Genomic DNA, 9,689 nt, shown 5'->3' on the forward strand with positions numbered 1-9,689 from the left:
CTAGGTCAGGGACAGGTTGGGTATCTAAGACCACGAAATCTACTGGATAAATAAACTTGTCGACCTCAATGAGAACATCCTCAATAACACCTCGAGGAATTTTAACAGACCTATCAGCTAACTGCAGTGTCATCTGAGTAGGTTTCATTTCACCAAGTCCTAGCTGTAAGTACACATGGTACAGAAGTAAGTTCACACTGGCTCCTAAGTCAAGTAAAGCTTTTTATACCCGGTGTTTACCTATTGTACAAGCAACGGTAGGGGAACCTGGGTCTTTGTACTTTGGAGTTGTGGTGTTCTGAATTATTGAACTTACGTGACTAGATAAGAAAGCTTTCTTATGGACGCTAAGTTTTCTCTTTCGCGTACACATATCCTTGAGGAACTTGGCATAAGCAGGAATTTGCCTAATTGCATCTAATAAAGGAAGGTTTATGGTAACTTGATTAAAAACCTCGAATATGTCATTAAAGTTCGATTCCTTCTTTGTTGGTACTAATAGATGGGGAAATGGGGCTCTAGGCACAGAATCAGACCTCTCAGGAACCGAGTTGGCATCATCGGAAATTTTATCAGTCCCCTCAGCTAGTGGTCCTGAGGGATGAGATCCTGAGGAATGAGATCTTGAGGGGTGAACTACAGTACGTTCACTATCGTGCATGGTTACCTGATTATCTACTACTCTGCCACTCCTAAGGGTTCTAACAACATTCAATTGATTCGATGGTTTTGCACCTGCTTCATGAACTCCTCTAGGATTGGGATTAGTCTGACTAGGGAACCTTCCGTTATCTCTCTCACTTAAGGTCTTAGCTATTTGGCCGACTTGAAGTTCTAACTTAGCAAGAGTCTGAGCATTAGTTTGAAAGTTCTTCTTGGTTTCATGTTGAAAACTAACTTGGCTCTTTACTAACATGTCCTGGCTCTATCCTAACATATCCTGGCTTTTTCTTAATATACTAAGAGATTCCTCTAAGCTTGTCATTCTATTCTCTGAAGAGTTCTGAAACTGACCTGAAGAGTTCTTATCTGAACCAAAACCTGGGGGAGCATTAGAATTACTAAACTAACCTTGACTCTGGCCCTTAGACCGCGAAAGGTTCGGATGGTTTCTCCAACCAGGATTATAGGTTTCTGAATATGGGTCAAAATTCTGACGGTTATCGAATCTAGTGTTATTATAGAGAGCATTGGCTTGCTATTCATTATTCTGGCCTTCCCAAAAAGACTCTAATCTACCACCAGTGTGACCCACTTCTAAAGCTTCTAACCTTTTCGCTATAGCAACAATTTTGGCATCTGATTCAAAGTTTCCTTCTACCCTATTAATGTTTCCTCTACCTAGAAGAATTGTTTTCTGGGGTCCCCTATTACTTTCCAATTGTTGGGTCTTTTCAGCGATTTCATGCAAATATGTCATCGCATCATCAACTGTTTGGTTTTCAAACCCACCTGTACACATAGATTCTACTGTGGTTGTAGTGGGATAATCTAAACCCTCATAAAGGATCTGAACTAACCTAACCTTTTCTAAACCATGATGAGGACATTGGGCTAATAGATCATTGAACCTTTCCAAATACCTATACAAGGATTCTCCCTCCTGTTGAGAAAATGTGCAGATTTGCGTCCTAATAGACGATGTTTTGTGCCTAGGGAAAAAATTGTTCAAAAAGGCAGATGTAAGTTGTTCATATGTTTCAATTGATCCGGAAGCCAAACTATATAGCCACGATTTGGCTTTATTTTTCAAGGAAAAGGGGAATAACCTGAGTTTCAAAGCATCATCATCAAGGTTTCTAATTTTAGGGTACTACAAATTTCCTCAAAGTCCCTAACATGGAAATAGGGGTTTTCATTTACTTTCCCTAAAAATATTGGGAGCAACTGTAAGGTTCCAGGCTTAAGTTCATAATTTGCTTCAGTTTCAGATAACCTGATACATGAGGGACTAGTAGTCCTAGTAGGGTTTAACAAAGCTTTCAAAGTTGCCATTTCTGGCACTATTGGAATATCAGGGATTTTCTCCTCAAACGGACATTCAAAAACGGAATCTTCAAGGATCGGGCTTTCTAAATTGAGGTAATCGAGACGCTTAGAACTATTAGGTTTCTATTTAACAAATCTACCTAGGGCGTCTCTTTTACGTTCAGGCATGCAAAAGAATAAGGTGGAGAATTCTATGCAATCACAAAACAAGGCTGACTCAACTAAATCAAACCTATTGATTTCTAGCAAACAAAAAGCATGATGGCTCCACTTAGATTGTTTCTAGACCAGCTTCTATTCTTTCGAAAAGGAACTCGTTACAATCTGAGCAAACCCCTCTGGAATCAATCCGAGTCAAAGTAAGTTGAATAGAGGCGAGGGAATCTCGATGGAGCTTTGATACCCAAGGCCTCACCAGTATTACAAGGCAGCGCAGTCACGCATTCAACTCACAGAAACCATCATGAACTTCGAAGTATGCTCAAAAGAGTAACCAATATTTTTCGAACGACTTTCCTATTAAGCTCGTTACCCTATAGGTCTCGTTCTAGTCAAAATTTTAGGCTTAGGTTCGCGTTAGGTTTCGTTTTCCTAAGGCGGGAAAGAAGAGAACGATGATGAAATCCGAACCCTTATCTTGTATGGAAAGTCCTTTCCCTTTACTAGGAAATTAAAGAAGCCGTTTTCAAGTCCTCAGCATATATGCAAACGAAGGAATACAGTAAACCCGTTGACAGGGGATTCACGGGTGTTTCGAAAAACTTACCTCCCGTACCAGACGGGCGAAGAACCGCTGAAGTCGACTCGGGCCACAACTCCTATGTCATGTACGAACCCGAGGGGCCGAGGCGATATCGTAATCGCCGTCCTTCTCTGCACACAGTTTATATTTAAACTACCCTTCCGTAGGGTTTAAAAATAATGTCCTAAAGTTTAAAGTCCAAAGTGTCCAAAAAGAAAAGAAAAATTACAAAAATAATAAAACCTAATACAGTTTTTTTTTTAATAAGGAAAAATAAACAAAACCCTAAGAAATAAAATAACTAAAAGAAACTGTCTTCTTTTCCGTTCTTTTCGCTTTAATCTTTCGCTCCAAGTCTGTATGCTTTAAGATCCAGTCTTTACGAAATCACCAAACTCCTTGGCTCAATTTTCTTTATGATCCAAAACCTGTAGACAAAAGATAAATACCCAAAAACGTAAAAAAGAACAAAAATAATAAAAACCTAACAAATTAAAAGAAAAATAAGTCTAAAACCCTAAAAGCAAATCCGCGTCGGCGGCGCCAAAAATTGATGTATTTTATAGATAGTGGTAAAAGTGGTTCGATTCTCAGACTTGCGAAGGATAAAATATAGACTTAAATTCTAAAACTAAAATAGAAAACTCACTAATAATTATAGCAAACACTGACAAAGTTGATATCAATATTGAAAGACAACTGAGGCTAAGATTCCACTATTTTTCAAGTTCAAAGTGATTTAATCCAATCTTTATATTTATGCAATTTTCTCATTCAGTTTGATTCTAAAACATTGCAACAAGTAGATTTTCAAAAGCAATAATTGTAAATATCGAGTATGAAGCATCAAAAGTCTATAAACTAAGCATACTTCATCAAAATAGATCACAATAACTCAAGTAAAAATCATATTCAATTATAGCTCAAGGTAAATAATCATAATCATAATTGCAATAAATATATGAAATAGAATATACCACTTCTTGTTGGAAAAATAGCTTCCTCTATCGCCTCAGCAATGGGGTTTAGCTCCTCATATTAATCACTTGCTCAAAATACATGTTTGTTGCTCAAAAGTTGATTAAATAGAGAAGAAGGTATGAAGCAGCGTGTTTGTAACAGATTTAATTGTTACAGAAACCACTGTTACAGAAAGCAGTGTTACAAAGAAATACTAACAGTAATAGTTGTTGGCAAATTGTTACAGTTTGAAAGAAAAGGTGACGGTTCTCTGTTCTTCTTCTTCCTCTCGACTGCAACTCGTCTATTCTTCTCTGTGAATTTTTCTTAGCTCTAATCTGTTTCTAAACTTCCCCAAAGTATGCGTAACTCCTCTCTTCCTCGAAACCGACCTATTTATACCTCACAGGCTCCCCAATATCTCGAGAAAGTCTTGGGTTATCTTCATTATTCTTTCTCGATAAGTCACGAGAATATCTCTCTTTAACCTCCTATGCACGTGTCTTCTGAGTTAAATCTACGTACCAGAATCTCTTAAGGATGTTATGGAATCGAGCAGATACCAATCTTCCCTTATCTTCGACCAGTTGTTAACATATTTTCAATCAAAATCCCGTGATACTCTCCAATCTTTGTTTCGTATTAAACGAAGATTAATCCCTCAGTTTTCGAATCTTTCCAACATACAATCCCTGTTTAACTAAAACTGGGTGTTTCCAATCCAGTTCAGGCAGAAAATCCGATAAAATATCCATCTACTACCGAATCAGAAAGTCCGTGATATTCCACACCTCTGTTTCTTGCCCCCGGATTATCTAGCCAAATTTGATCGATGAAAACAGACATATCAGGCCTGTTATGCTCCAATGGGTCCAGCCCATAATAAAAATGCGGTTGAATCTCCCCAGAGTGCCGAGAAAACCAAATCCAAGCTTTGTCTTGCTGCTGCCTTGTTTCCCGCCAAAATTTTCATTTGAATCGTGAAGAAGAAGAGGCGCCCCCTATCCAGAGTAGGGGTGCCTTTAGCAGCTGTCCAGGGGGTCCCCTTTGGGAAAATGTGGGTGCTGAGGATAAATTTTGGCTTTACATAGTCTGGGTGCTCCTTATCTAATTTTGGGGTCCGTTTAGCAACTGTCCTCCGGGGTGCCCCGCGCAATTTTTCAAGCCGATTTTTCCAAAAATGTTTATTGGCCAAAAATTCCTACACACACATAAAACACCATAATAAGTACAAAAATGAGCACTATCAATATATAGAATCGAGACAAATTAGACACAAAAATTTGTCTATCATTGTCTGACCTTGATTCAACACCTTATTTCGCAAAAGGAAGGTAGTCATAATAATTTGACTGCCTTTACTATTTTTTCTTTGTCATATCTTTTTGAGTTTTTCATCTTATTGAAATGTTGTATTCTACCTTTCGCAGAGTCTAAGAAAAATCTTCATTCCCCCATTTCTGTTTTGGAGGATAAATATGCCAAAATTCGCAAAGAAAATGCATTACTTGTCTCTGTCCTTACTGGTTCTCGCGACCGAGCAGAAAGAAGACTTGATTATCTTGCTTGCTTTAAGGATATTCAAGATAAGAATCATCAGAGAGCACTTCTTCGTCAAGTTCATCTCCAGGATGAAGTCCTTGTAAATGATATTTTAATGTCTAAATCTCTTGTTCCTACATCAATCGAACCTTTGGAAGTAGATGATGATGAAGTTCCTCGTCCTGCTGACAATGATTATGATTATAAAAGTGGTGCAGAGGATAGTTTTTTGGAAGATGGAGAAGAAATTCCTTCTAAGGAAGCAACTGCTGGTGTTAATGAAAAATAAATCTCTTTTGAAGAAGTAATTGCTGGCGATAATCAAGGTGCTAATCAAGGCGAAGATCAGAATCGAAGTGAAGAAGAGGCTGGCGATAATGAGAACATTGGCGAAGAACGTCTATTATCTCCTTCTGCTGGAATTAATACTGAAGCATGAGCTTCTTATCTAGTTCTATCTTCTTGAATTGTCTCATCTTTATTACTTTTTGCGAATAATATTCTTCAACCAACTTTGGAATCAATTTTCCCTTTTAGTATTTTGCTGGTAAGAAAGATAACGCCTCTTGTTTATTGATTCCCATACTTGCCTCTCATTATCTTTCTTGCGAAAAATGATCTGTTATGAATACTTATAAATATGTGGTCTTATTTTGCCTTCCTAATTAAAGGTCTTATTATGACACCTCTTATCATTTCGACAAAATCGCAGGACGTTCTTGCACCTTCATGCAAGAACCCATTGATCTTGCCTTAACTTTTTCTTTTGTATTATGGCCTCTTCAGGAATGTTGCGACAATATGACAGGCCTAAATATTCTTGCGAAAATAAAGCCCCATGACATTGCCGTCTTGCAACGAAATCGCAGGACGTCTTCGCACTTTCATGCGAAAACCCATTGATCTCGTCTTATCTTTTTATTTTGTATTATTGCCTCTTCAGGATTGTTGCACAAATATGACAAGCCTTAATACCCTTGCAAGTAAAAAGCCTCATGAAATTTGCGTCTTAAGACACTTATTAGCTCCCTAATGGAGGGTGCCGCCCTTATCTTCCCCCTGGTTGCCCCTTCAAGGAGGCGTACTTTACATACAAGGTTAGCTCCTCCCATCCAGTCTTAACAACAACCAGTTGTTTTCGCAGCCTCTTATCCCTTTTACCTATATGGATTATGGTTACGAGACTGCACCCTAAGTGGAGTTTTCTTCGGGCCGAGTGCAGTATAAGCCAAGACTTGTCAAGAATGGCGAGGTATGATTCAAACGCCCCTGGAACTCTTGACTCAACCGTGTACCTCGACGCCTTGATCAAATTATGCACTCCTTGGGAAAGTCCTTATTACCTTAGTCGCCCAACCTAAGTCATATGCTTAAGCTGAGAATCCAAGGTGCCTCTCCCGGATGGGCTTTATTGACCCCAAATCTCCATGACTCAGGTTCCGGTGGTGGTGTAGCCTTTCCCTGAGCCATGCAATAGGTACCCCCTTATATGACGTACTTTAGGTCTTACATTTTCCTCTTGCGAAATTTTATTCGCGAACTAGGGTGTACGCCATAAAGGTTCGCCCCTTTCTTTTATATCATTGTTCTATAATTATCTCTGCAAAAGTTTCGCTCACCATGATCTTGTTTTGATATGAATAACCTCGCAATTATTCTTTCAAATTCCGTAACTTCTTAAATCTTCTTACGGATAATTACTTTTTAAATACAACTTGTTTCATGGCCTGTCAAGTCTATGACCAACATCTCTACCTTCTGGATCCATTAATTTATAAGCTCCTGTTCCAACTATCTCCTTAATGATGTAAGGTCCGTCCCATTTTTTCGCTAATTTTCCACCATTTTATCGCTGATATATTGGTGTCTCTCGCAGAACTAAATCTCCTGGTTGGAATTCACGTACTTTGACACGTTTATTATATTCTCGGGCTAATCTTCGCTGATAATTCTCCATATGTTGTAAAGCTCTTTCTCTTTTTTCTTCTAATTCATCAAGTTTGTTTAAGATCAAACCCACACTAAGATTTTTCTCCCAAGCTTCTCTCTTTGTTGTCGGAATAACAACATCTGTTGGTAACACGCTTCAACTCCATATGTTAAACAAAAAGGTGACATTCCAGTAGCTTCTCTTATAGTTGTATTATAAGCCCATACTACATTATTTACTTGTTCGCACCATGCTCTGTGATGTCCTTCCAATTTCTTCTTTAATATATCTACAATTATTTTGTTTGTTTCTTCTACCTGCCCATTATCTTGTGGATACAAAGGAGTAGACTTTCCAGATTTTATCTTAAATGCATTAAGTAACATTTCTATGTTCTGTCCTTCAAACTGTTTCCCATTATCAGATACCAACTGCGAAGGAATTCCAAATCTGCAAATGATATTTTCGAATATGAATGTAAAGATGTCTTTGTCGCGAATATGCTATAGTGCCTTCACATCTGTCCATTTTGTGAAATAATCTGTTGCGATTATTAAGTATCTTCTTTATCCAGAACCTGGTAAAAATGGCCCCACAATATCTAAACCCCATTTTCCAAAAGGCCACACACTGGTTGAAGATGACAATGGTGCTCCAGGTGCATGTATTTTCTTTCCGTGCCGTTGACAATCTTCGCAACGTCTTGATATTTGTTTTGCATCCTCGTGCATGTATATCCAGTAATATCCTTGCATTTTTGCTCTATGTGTCAAAGATCTTCCCCCACTATGATTGCCAGCATCCCCACTATGTAACATTTTTAGCACTTTTTCTCCTTCCTCTCGTGTCAAACATCTGAGTGATGGTCCATTAAAGGATTTTCGGTATAGCAGCCCATCTCTTAATTCATAATTCATTGCGCGGCTTTTTAACTTGTGTGTTTCCAATATATTTCTTGGTGTTTCTCCTTTCGCCAAATATGCCTGAAGTTCTGTTCTCCAATCTGCGATATTGTTCGTTTGTTCTTCTTCTTCACCGTCTATTATCATCACGTCCACTTCTTCTTCTTCTTTATTGATTGATGGTGACATAAGTGTTTGTATTTTATGTATCTCGTAGTTGGATCTGTCATCATGCTTGAGATGAAAGCAAAAGCGTCTGCGAGTCTGTTATCCTTCCTTGAAATGTGCCTCCATTTTATTTTTGAGATTTTCGCTGACAATTCTTCAACGAGCTTCTTATATTTCTTCAAAGATGGTTCATTTGTAGTATACTCTCCCTTTATTTGGCGAATAACTAGATGCGAATCACTAGTGATCCTGGCATTTTCTAGTTTCATTTCTATTGAGAATTTTAAGGCATGTATCACAACTTCATATTCCGTTTCATTATTAGTGGATGCGAATTCCAATCTGAATGAAAAATCCATCTTCACTCCTTATGGCGAAATTAAAACAATTCCAACTCCATTGCATTCTCCATTTGATGATCCATCTACCAATATCTCCCATCTATTTGGTTCTGTTAATAAATCTTTTGGATCTCCGTGTTCTTCTTCTATATCCATCATTTCTTCTACCGCTTCATCTTCTTCTAAAGGAAATTCTGCCAAGAAATCTGCAACAACTTGTGATTTTGGTGAAGACAAAATTTTATTTTTAATATCAAAGTGGCCTACTTGTGCATTCCATCTCTCCACTCTTCCTGATCTTTTAGAATTCTTCGTCACTGATTCAATTGGTACTTTTGTTAATACCTTTATCTTGTTTGCTTGAAAATATATGCGGAGCTTAAATGATGCATAAATTAATGCTAAGATTAACTTCTCAATCTTTGAGTAATTCTTCTCGACAGTATTAAAAGTTTTACTAACGTAATAGATGGGTTTCTCCACTCCTGCGTCTATTCGCAATAACACAACACTTAATACATGCGATGTCGTCGCAACATAGATCAATAATTCTTGTCCTGATTCTACCTTTTGTAAAATACTTGTATTCATAAGATGTTCTTTGATCCCTTGAAGAGATTTTTCGCATTCATCATTCCATTTGAATTTCGCCCCCTTCTTGAGTATATCGAAAAAATATTTGCATTTGTCTGATGATCGCGAAATGAATCTCCCCAGCGAAGCTAAAAGTCCATTCAACTTCTGTACATATTTTATTGTTGCTGGTGTTGGCATGTCACGAACTGCTTGCACTTTTTCTGGATCAACCTGTATTCCTTCCTTTGATACAATGTAGCCTAAAATTTTTCCCGATGCAACTCCAATAATACACTTCTCAGGATTCAGTTTAATGTTATACTGCCGCATTTGTTCAAAAATCTTCCTCAGGTCCTGTACATGGTCTTTGGCTTCTTTACTCTTTACTAACATGTCGTCCACGTATAATTTTAATGTTTTGTGTATCCATTTCGCGAACACCTTCTTTACCATTCTTTGATATGTCTCTCCCGCATTTCGCAAACCAAATGGCATTTTTGTGTAACAATATAAACCTCTAGGGGCGAAGAAAGCAGTAT

General features: G+C 37.9%; 1 pseudogene; it reads left to right on the forward strand.

Moving 5' to 3' along the window:
- Window positions 1–1,532: 1,532 nt before the first annotated feature.
- LOC113314560 lies at window positions 1,533–1,632 on the forward strand (annotated as a pseudogene).
- The last annotated feature ends 8,057 nt before the right edge of the window (window positions 1,633–9,689 follow it).

Source organism: Papaver somniferum, chromosome 9 (genome assembly GCF_003573695.1).
Source record: "Papaver somniferum cultivar HN1 chromosome 9, ASM357369v1, whole genome shotgun sequence".
Classification (NCBI taxonomy): Eukaryota; Viridiplantae; Streptophyta; class Magnoliopsida; order Ranunculales; family Papaveraceae; genus Papaver; species Papaver somniferum.